Raw genomic sequence first — 11075 nt, 5'->3', positions numbered from 1 at the left:
TTCAAACATCGGCATTTCAAGCCTAGATGAGCTACGGACTTCCAAAATACATTCCGAACATTCTCCCAACCCCGAAATCACCTAACGGAGCTAACGGAACCATCAGATTTCCATTCCGAGGTCGTCTTCACACTGTTCCGACTACAGACCACTTTTCAACACTTAAGCTCTCATTTAGGGACTAAGTGTCCCAAAGCTCTCCGAAACACAACACCGAACGTCCCGGCAAACCAAAATAGCAGAAATGAACTTAGGGGAAGTAGTTAATGGGGGATCGGGGCGTAAATTCTTAAGACGACTGGCCGGGTCGTCACATCCACCTTCACACTTTTTCCTTTTTGCTCGCTGTATGTGCAATTTAAATAGGAAAAGGTTTTTAGCCTTGGGTGATTTCCAATTATATCCTTAAATTATACAAATATTTTAGGTTATAAAAGTCGATCAATGTTTCAAGGATATTTTAGTCGTTCAACATTTAGCCTAAATTATTCGTGCTTTTATAATAATATAGATATAGATTATTACTACTATATGTTTAAATTGATTACTGCATGGGTCTCATTATCATTCTGAATTCAGCACTTTTCGAAATTAAATTATCGTTTAAAATCAGTAACCTTAACAAGTGTCTTCCGGTTAATTAAATAATACAACAACTAAGCCTCATCACGTTTTCTCATACAGTGGCGAAGGCAGGAATTTTTCATAGGGTGTTCAAATTTGAAAGAAGTAAAAAAAATCTTGACAAAAGGGTATTCAATATATATTATATACCTCTAAAACCTATTATTTTACCTATATATATAGTGTAATTTTCCGACAAAGGGTGGTCAATTGACCACCTTTACCATAGTGTAGCTTCGCTCATGCATGAATATGCATTCTTGCTCTTTTTCTCCATCTCACTTATTAAAAAAAAAAAAAGTTCTTTTCCGTAACTATCAATCTCTCTTTTTGTTTGTTTAATCATCTGGTATTTAAAAGAAGAATTAACCTAAATAGCCGCTCTTCCGACCGCTTAAACTAAAAATAACCGATAGATATATAATATATGTATAATCTATATACGCTATAATATATGTATAATCTGTATACAGTATAATATATGTGTAGCTAATAACCATGTAAAATTAGTATATAATTTATATGTATGCCGGTTAAAAAACATAAACATTAATTACGATTGGTTATTTGCTTAAAATCCCTATTTAGAACCCATAAACACAACTACTATAGACTCGCGCCGCCTAGGGGCCATTAAGGAAGAAGTGATGCTACCAGGAGTTTCTCCATTCTCGGGGCTTGAACCGGAAATGAATCCAAGCCATCTAATATTCCTTGATTAGATGACCTGAATCAAAAAGAGCATTAATCTTAAATTCTTAATTTACATGAAACAAGTTTAATTACTGGAGCATATTTCATCCTATTAAAAAGTTTAGAATTTTCTAGGAAAAAAAAAAAGGCAGAGTCTACAGACTTAGAGTACGTCGACCTACAGGTCATCTAAACCCACTCTTAGTCAATTCTTCTTCTTCTCAAAATCAAGAACATATGGAAGATATGTGAAAAGAAATTCGTGATTTGAAGCAACAATTGGACTCCCAATTCGGAACATTTGTTAAGATGCAAAAATTCATGAGAAAACATGGGCATGATCTATCTGATGATGAGGATGAACAAACTGAATCTAATGTGTAGTAGTTAAGTGTGATATTTTGGTCGACTGGTAAACTTGATTGTGAGAGACAACTTTATATTTTATTTTTAAACTTGAATGTGGACTACTATTTGGATGTATGCCCAAAATTGTTAGGTTTAATGGTTGGTATTGTTGGTTTAAGTTGTATTAATGATTGGTATTATTGGTTTAGATTGTGTTAATGGTTGATATTGTCGGTTTAGATTGTGTTAATGGTTGGTATTGTTGGCATTTGTATAGTAATAGTTTGACAAGTGGTGTAGCTCAAAATTGGGCAGAATTCTGCCCATTTTTACAGAAAATTCCGACTGAGTTCCGACAGAAACAGTTGGACAACTACCCAGATTTTTTTAAAAAAATAATTAATATTTAACCATTTTCGACGGATTCCGTCGGAAATTAGATAAAATTTATTTTTTAATTATTAATTTCCGACCAATTCAGTCTGAAATTATGTATTTTAATTATTTAATTTTAAATAAATAATTATTTTTAATTATATTATTACGACTGATTCGGTCGGTAAATTCCGACCACTTTGGTCGGAAATTTGAGAATATTTGGTCGTCTGGCCTTTTGAATGTTCCGACAACTTTGGTCGGAAATCACCGACGGATTCGGTCGGAAATTGATTTTCGACCAACTATTTTCTGACCAACCAATTTCGGTCGGAAAGTAGTCGGAAATTCGTGATTTCCGACAGATTTCCGACCGTTTTGACGGTCGGAATTCTGCATTTTCTACTACTGAATGGCAGAATTATTTGACTTTTTGAAGCAAATTTTTTTATTCAGCCGTATTAAAATTTGGTGTTTTCCTGGTATTAATGGTCTGTTACTGAAATCAACTAAAGTTTCGATTTAACAACTTTCTAAGAACTGTATTCCTTATGGTAATTCGTTGTCGGAAAATGGATAATTATGAACTATCATATAATTCTACGTTACAAATCAATACTTTTTAATTAGAATTACATACAATTATTTTTTAAATAACCTAATTGTATATTGTATAAATATTTAATAATATAGAACTTAAACTCATGGAAGAAAAGGTAAACTTATTATGTAAAAGGCCTAATATCAACTTCCACTCTCAGCGTCTACTCTTCTATATTGCTTCAAACTTTGTTTTTCTCCTTCTTTTCTTTTTATAAGGTATTTGTAAACCAAAGAAAATAATTATTTGTGTTCCATGCATAATAGTGAAAGTTGAATACTATGAGATGCAAAAGTTCAACGTTGCTCATAATATAAGTCATATTTTCAGACTTTTGATTGTCTCTAATTATTTGCCAATATATAGGGGAAATTAAGGTCAACTATTTGGAATGATCTAAACCACATGTTTCTGTCTTTAACTAAGAACTAAAATCCGTTTTATAGGTGAGTTTATTGGAAATTCTATATATTGTCAACTTTTTGGGGACAGACTATTGGCTCTACTATATATTCCTGTCGATGTCTCTCAATCTTGTCTTGCTTCCAAGTTCCAAGTACGAGGTTTTTGGACCATATTTGGTTATATTAAAAAAATCATTTAATGTTGAAAAAAATGTATATTTGGAACAACAACAACAACAACGATCCAGTGAAATCCCACTAGTGGAATCTGGGGAGGGTAGTGTGTACGCAGATCTTACCCCTACCCCGAAGGAGTAGAGAAGTTGTTTTTGAAAGACCCTCGGCTCAAGAAGACAAAAAGACAAAAGAAGACAATATTAGTAACACCACCAAAATAATATGAAACAAATATGAAAAATAGGAACAACATGAAATCAAGAAGAATGATACAAAGCAAAAGCAAAATAGTATCCCTACCAAACTAGTCTCACAAAGTTATGGTATAAGACAAGACTCAACTACCTCCTAACCTACAACCCTAATACTCGACCTCCACATGTTCCTATCAAGTGCCATGTCCTCGGAAATATGAAGTCTCGCCATATCCTGCCTAATCACCTCCCCTCAATACTTCTTAGGCCGCCCTCTACCTCTTCTCGTGCTCTCCACAACCAGTCGTTCGCACCTCCTTACCGGAGCATCTGGGCTTCTTCTCTGAACATGCCCGAACCATCTGAGCCTTGCTTCCCGCGTCTTGTCATCAATGGGAGCCACACGCCCCTTCTCCCGAATATCATCATTTCTAATCTTATCCATCCTAATATGCCCGCACATCCACCTCAACATCCTCATTTCTGCTACCTTCATCCTCTAGATATGTGATTTCTTAACCGGCCAACACTCAGCCGCATACATCATGGCTGGCCTAACCACCGCTTTATAAAACTTACCTTTGAGTATCAATGGCACTCTCTTGTCACACAATACTCCAGATGCCAATCTCCACTTCAGCCATCCTACCCCCTGGATAACCGCCCCAAGGTACTTGAAGCTGCCTCTACTCGGGATGACCTGTGATTCAAGCCTCACATCCACACCCACTTCCCTCTGCTCAGCGCTGAACTTACACTCCAGGTATTCCGTCTTTGTCATGCTAAGCTTGAAACCCTTAGATTCAAGATCTTGTCTCCAAACCTCCAGCCTCTCATTATGTGATGAACCAAAAGGTCATCACTTGTTTTTAAATTTAATTGTGCGTTTTGAGGCCTTAAAAAACCTCTTTTAGCATCACCTCGATTTGCGTGCGTAGTCCGGGCGCGTAGCCGGAAAGCCTTTATGTAAAAATCTATGAAAAATGATAAATTTTATCTATAAAATGAATTAATTTGACTTCAATCAACAGTTTGGGTAAACGGACCCGGACCCGTGATTTGACGGTCCCAGAGGGTCCGTAGGAAAATATGGAACTTGGGCGTATGCCCGAAATCGAATTCCGAGGTCCCAAGCCCGAGAAATGAATTTTAAAAGAAAATTGTTTTCTGAAATTCTTTATAAGGTTTAGAAATGAATTTTGATTAGAACATGTTCGCACGACAAGAATTCCAAGAATGTGAAGAATGGAACAAAGAGGAGTTTAGTACTCGGATCAACAAGTTCGCACGACAAGAATTCCAAGAATGTGAAGTTTTCCTAAAAGGTTCTGCAGCCTCTCGAGGATAAGTACAGACGTCTCCGTACCGATCCGCGAGACTCTACTAAACCAGCCCATGACTCGTGAGACCTAGTAACCTAGGCTCTGATACCAACTTGTCACGGTCCAAATCCCAAACCCGGCCGTGATGGCGCCTCTCGTGAAGACAAGGCCAGGCAGAACAAAGCCAACACCTCTTTTAAGTAGTTAATTACCATTAAACAATTCTAAAGCATGATTTAATAACAATAATCCGTGGAAGTATATAATATAACAGTAGAAACCATCCCGACACAGCCCAAATCGGGGTGTCACAAGTCATGAGCTACTACAGAATTTCTATAAGTCTACAAACCGAATATTTGATACAGAAGTCTGGAATAACTGAAATAACATGAATTAGGGGAGTCAAGGGGGCTGCGAACGCCAACAGCTACCTCGAAGCTCCGAGCTCGCTGTCTGATCTGGACAAGGATATAAGTGCTCAGGAACGGACTCTGCTATGCCTGAATCTGCACACATGGTGCAGTAATGTGAGTACTCCGACCCAGTGAGTAATAATAATAAATAATAGCTGAAGATAAGAAAACACATAACAGCACAAGGCAGTTCTATATCAGGCAATAAATCACTTAAAGCACTAAAATCCGTGAAATCATGCGAAATCTCCATTTTAAATGCAGGTAAATCAGGTAAAACAACTAATAAGTGGTATATAGTAAAACTGCCCCTCAGGCCCAGTATCAACCGCTTAGTACAGTAACTCAGATTACTCTCAGAATAGTATCATATAACAACCACTGCGGCGTGCAGCCCGATCCATATCTCGCTGCGGCGTGCAGCCCGATCCATCGCTGCGGCGTGCAGCCCGATCCATATGGGTACCCGCGCTCACTAAGGGGGTGCAGACTCCGGAGGGGCTCCTACAGTCCAAGCGCAATATTGCTGGGGCGCGCAGCCCGATCCACATAAACATTTGCTGCGGCATGCAGCCCGATCCATATGAGTATTTGCTGCGGCGTGCAACCTGTTCCATAATATGTAATATCCTCACTGTTGGGTTCTCAACCCCTCTCAGTCATTTTAGGACACAATAGTATAGGGTAGGGATCTCAGCCCACAAATCTTCCCTCATTTAGGATTAACACTTATAAAAACGGTTCACATTGTTTAATCAATTGGAAACATGACTGAGGATGTGATTTGTACTAAGTAAAGTGAAGAAAATCAGTCATAATACCCCTAAGGGTTCTACAAGTCGGCACGAGGCCCCAAACATGGAAACTAGCCCAAATCATGATGATAAACAAATCAGCTTAATCAAATACTTAGTAAAATATCAAATAGGACGGACCAAGTCACAATCCCCAGTAGTAAACAACCCCGCGCTCGCCATTAAGTGCGTGTTTCACCTCAATATAGCACTACATTGTGCAAATCCGGGGTTTCAAACCCTCAGGATATCATTTACTATCATTACTCACCTCAAGCCGGCCAAAATCCTAGATCGTTATGCCCTTGGCTCGCAAATCAACCTCCTCGCACGTCGAATCTGGTCAAAACCACAACGAATACGTTACAATAGGCTAAGGGAACATAACCCAATCGAAAAGACTCGAAAAATATCAAAATTTATGAAATTGGCAAAACCCGAGCCCCGGGCCCACTTCTCAAAAAATTAGAAAATTTACATCATCCGATTCCTTATCTTGCCACGAGTCTATACATATCAAAATTACCAAAATCGGAGTCCATTTGACCCCTCAAATTCCACTTTGAAATACCAAATTCCCAAGCTTAGCTTTACCCTCTTTTGATGAATTTCCACAAATTTCCACATTAATTCTACCATTAAATTACGTATTTAGGCCAAGGAACTCACCTCCAATCACACCTAGTCGAAATCCCCTTCAATTCCGTCCAAGAACTCTCAAGGTCGATCAAAAATGGTGAAAATGGACTTAAGCTCGCGGAACAAAATGAGCTTTAAAACCCTTCTGAGAACAGGGATTTTCGCATCTGCGGTTCCATTTCCGCACTTGTGGCTACCGCTTCTGCGGTTATAATTCCGCTTCTGCGGATCTTCATTAAACCAACGACCGCTTCTGCGGTCCCCTATCCGCATATGCGGACCCCGCTTCTGCGGATACTTGTCCGCTTCTGCGGAAGCACCAAGGCCCCACCTTTTCGCACCCGCGACTATTCTACCGCATCTGCGGCCTTGCAGATGTTGCTCCCCTACCGCATCTGCGAAATCTTCCATCCAGGCCAAATGACCGCACCTGCGAACCTTCTTCCGCACCTGCGCAACCGCATCTACGATTCCTTTTCCGCAGATGCGGAAATACTAGAAACCAGATACACAGCAATCTCATAAGTCCAAATTTCATACCGATGGCCATCCGAAATCACCCCGAGGCCCACGGGACCTCAACTAAAAGTGCCAACCCATCCTAATACATCATTCAAACTTGTTCCAATCATCGAAACACCACAATTAACACCAAAACTATCAAATTACATCGGATTCAAGCCTAAGTTCATCTAAAACTTCCGAATTACGCATTTGATCAAAAACCCGACCAAAACACCTCCGAATGATCTGAAATTTTGCGCACACATCCAAAATCACCTAACGAAGTTACTGCAACTCTCGAAATCCCATTCCGACCCTCGGATCAAAATCTCACCTATCAACCGGGATTCGCCAAAATACTAACTTCGCCAATTCAAGCCTAATTCTACACCGGACCTCCAAAATCAATTCCGATCACACTCCTACGTCACAAATCATCCCCCGAAGCTAACCAAATCACCGGAAATCACATCCGAGCCCTCTAACTCACAAGTCAACATCCGGTTGACTTTTCCAATACAAACCTTCCTTAAAGAGACTATATGTCTCATTTCCATCCGAAACCAATCCAAATCGACTCATTCACTCAAGACTCTTATAATAAAACATATGGAAGTAAAAAATGGGGGAAACGGGGCGGTAACTCACGTGACGACGGGCCGGGTCGTCACATCCTCCCCAACTAAAACAAACGCTCATCCTCGAGCGGGTCACGAAACATACCTGAAGCCTCAAACAGGTGAGGATATTTGCTCCGCATCTCCCGCTCGGTCTCCCAAGTAGCCTCCTACACGGGCCGACCTCTCCACTGCACTTTCACCGATGCTATATCCTTAGATCTCAACTTTCGAACCTGACGACCCAAAATAGCCACTGGCTCCACATCATAGGTCAAATCATCATCCAACTGAACAGTGCTGAAATCCAATACATGAGACGGGTCCCCAACATACTTCCGGAGCATAGAAACATGAAATACCGGATGCACGCCTGACAAGCTGGGTGGCAAAGCAAGCTCATAAGCCACCTCCCCAATCCTCCTAAGTACCTCAAAAGGTCCAATAAACCGCGAACTCAGCTTCCCTTTCTTCCCAAACCGCATAACACCCTTCATGGGCGAAACCTTCAGCAAGACCTTCTCATCAACCATGTAAGGCACATCTCGAACCTTCCGGTCCGCATAACTCTTCTGACGCGACTGTGCTGTACGGAGCCTCTCCTGGATCAACTTCACCCTCTCCAAGGCATCCTGAACCATCTCTGTCCCCAATAGCCTAGCCTCACCGGGCTCGAACCAACCAACAGGAGATCTACACCGCCTCCCATACAACGCCTCATACGGAGCCATCTGAATGCTCGATTGATAACTGTTGTTGTAGGCAAACTCTGCAAGAGGCAAAAACCCTTCCCAAGAACCTCCAAAATCAATAACACAGGCACGCAACATGTCCTCCAATATCTGAATAGTACGCTCGGACTGTCCGTCCGTCTGAGGATGAAATGTTGTGCTCAACTCCACCTGAGTACCCAACTCCTGCTGAAAAGTCTTCCAGAACTGAGAAGTGAACTGAGTACCCCTATCTGAGATAATAGACACTGGAACCCCATGCAATCGGACAATCTCTCGGATAAAGATCCCTGCCGGCCGCTCCGAAGAATAGGTCGTACATACTGGAATGAAGTGCGCGGACTTGGTCAGCCGATCCACAATCACCCAAATCGAATCAAACTTCTTAAAGTCCGAGGGAGACCACTCACAAAATCCATAGTAATCCTCTCCCACTTCCACTCTGGAATAATCATCCGGTGAAGCGCATCGCCCGGCCTCTGATGCTCGTACTTTACCTGCTGACAGTTGAGACACCGAGCCACAAACCCTACAATATCCTTCTTCATCCTCCTCCACCAATAGTGCTACCTCAAATCCTGATACATCTTCGCGGCACCCGGATGAACGGAATACCGCGAGCTGTGGGCCTCCTCCAATATCAATTCCTGAAGCCTATCCACATTGGGCACACAAATCTGGACCTGCATCCTCAACACGCCATCATCACCAATGGTCACATCCCTGGCATCATCATGCTGAACCCTGTCCTTAAGGACAAGCAAATGCGGATCATCATACTGGCGCTCTATGATGCGATCATACAAGGAGGACCGAGAAACCACACAAGCCAACACCCGACTAGGCTCTGAAATATCTAATCTCACCATCCGATTGGCCAAAGGCTGGACATCAACTGCAAAGGGCCTCTCCCCAACTGGAATATACGCCAAACTCCCCATACTAACCACCTTTCCGCTCAAAGCATCGGCCACTACATTGGCCTTCCCTGGGTGATACAGAATGGTAATATCATAATCGTTGAGTAACTCTAGCCACCTCCGCTGCCTCAAATTAAGATCCTTTTGCTTGAATAGATACTAAAGACTGCGATGATCAGTGAATACCTCGCAAGATACGTCATACAAGTAGTACCTCCAAATCTTCAAAGCATGAACTATAGCAACCAACTCCAAATCATGAACAGGGTAGTTCTTCTCGTGGGGCTTCAACTGACAAGAAGCATATGCAATAACTCTACCCTTCTGCATCAATACACATCCAATCCCGACTCTCGAAGCATCTCAATATACAGTATAAGAACCTGAAGCTGATGGTAAAACCAACACTGGAACCGTGGTCAAAGCTGTCTTGAGCTTCTGAAAGCTCTCCTCGCACTCGTCCGACCATACAAATGGAGCACCCTTCTGAGTCAACTTGGTCAAGGGCGATGTAATAGAGGAAAATCCCTGAACAAACTGGCGATAATAACCTGCCAACCTAAGGAAACTACGAATCTCCGTGGCTGAGGTCGGTCTAGGCCAACTCTGAACCGCCTCTATCTTCTTCGGGTCGACCTGAATACCCTCGCTGGACACCACGTGCCCCAAGAAAGCTACTGAGCTGAGCCAAAACTCACACTTGGAGAACTTTGCATAAAGCTTCTCCTCCCTCAATCTCTGCAATACAACTCGCAAATGCTGCGCGTGCTCCTCCTGGCTACGCGAGTACACCAGAATATCATCAATAAAAATAATAACGAACGAATCCAGATACGGCCGAAACACACTGTTCATCAAATGCATGAACGCTGCTGGGGCATTAGTCAGCCCAAAGGACATAACAAGAAACTCATAGTGCCCATATCTACTCCTGAAAGCAGTCTTCATAATATCCGAATCCCTGATCTTCAACTGGTGATAGCCCGAACGGAGGTCAATCTTGGAGAACACCCTCACTCCCTAAAGCTGGTCAAATAAATCATCAATACGAGGCAGGGGGTACTTTTTCTTCACCGTTACTTTGTTCAATTGCCTGTAGTCAATGCACATCCTCATGGTGCCATCCTTCTTCTTCACAAACAGAATCGGTGCACCCCACGGTGACACACTAGGCCGAATGAAACCCTTATCTAGGAGTTCCTGAAGCTGATCCTTCAATTCTTTCAACTCCACTGGTGCCATACGATATGGCGGAATGGAAATGGGCTGAGTGCCCGGCACCAGGTCAATACCAAAATCAATATCCCTATCCGGGGGCATGACCGGCAGGTCTACAGGGAAAACATCGGGAAACTCCCTCACAACTGGAACAGAATCAACGCTAGGAGTCTCGGCTCCAACATCCCTCACGAACTCCAAATATGAAAGGCAACCCTTCCCAACCATACGCTGGGCCTTTAAGAATGAAATCACCCTGCTAGGAACATAGTCAGTCATACCACGCCACTCGATCCTCGGTACACCCGGTATAGCCAAAGTGACTGTCTTAGCATGACAATCTAGGATAGCATGACACGGAGACAACCAGTCCATGCCCAGAATAACATCAAAATCTACCATGCTCAATAGCAACAGATCAACTCGGGTCTCCAGACCCTCAATAGTAACCAAACATGACCGGTATACATGGTCTACAATGACAGTATCGCCCACCGG

Source organism: Nicotiana attenuata, chromosome 10, assembly GCF_001879085.1.
Source record: "Nicotiana attenuata strain UT chromosome 10, NIATTr2, whole genome shotgun sequence".
NCBI classification, from domain to species: domain Eukaryota; kingdom Viridiplantae; phylum Streptophyta; class Magnoliopsida; order Solanales; family Solanaceae; genus Nicotiana; species Nicotiana attenuata.
This window is presented reverse-complemented; position numbering follows the sequence as displayed.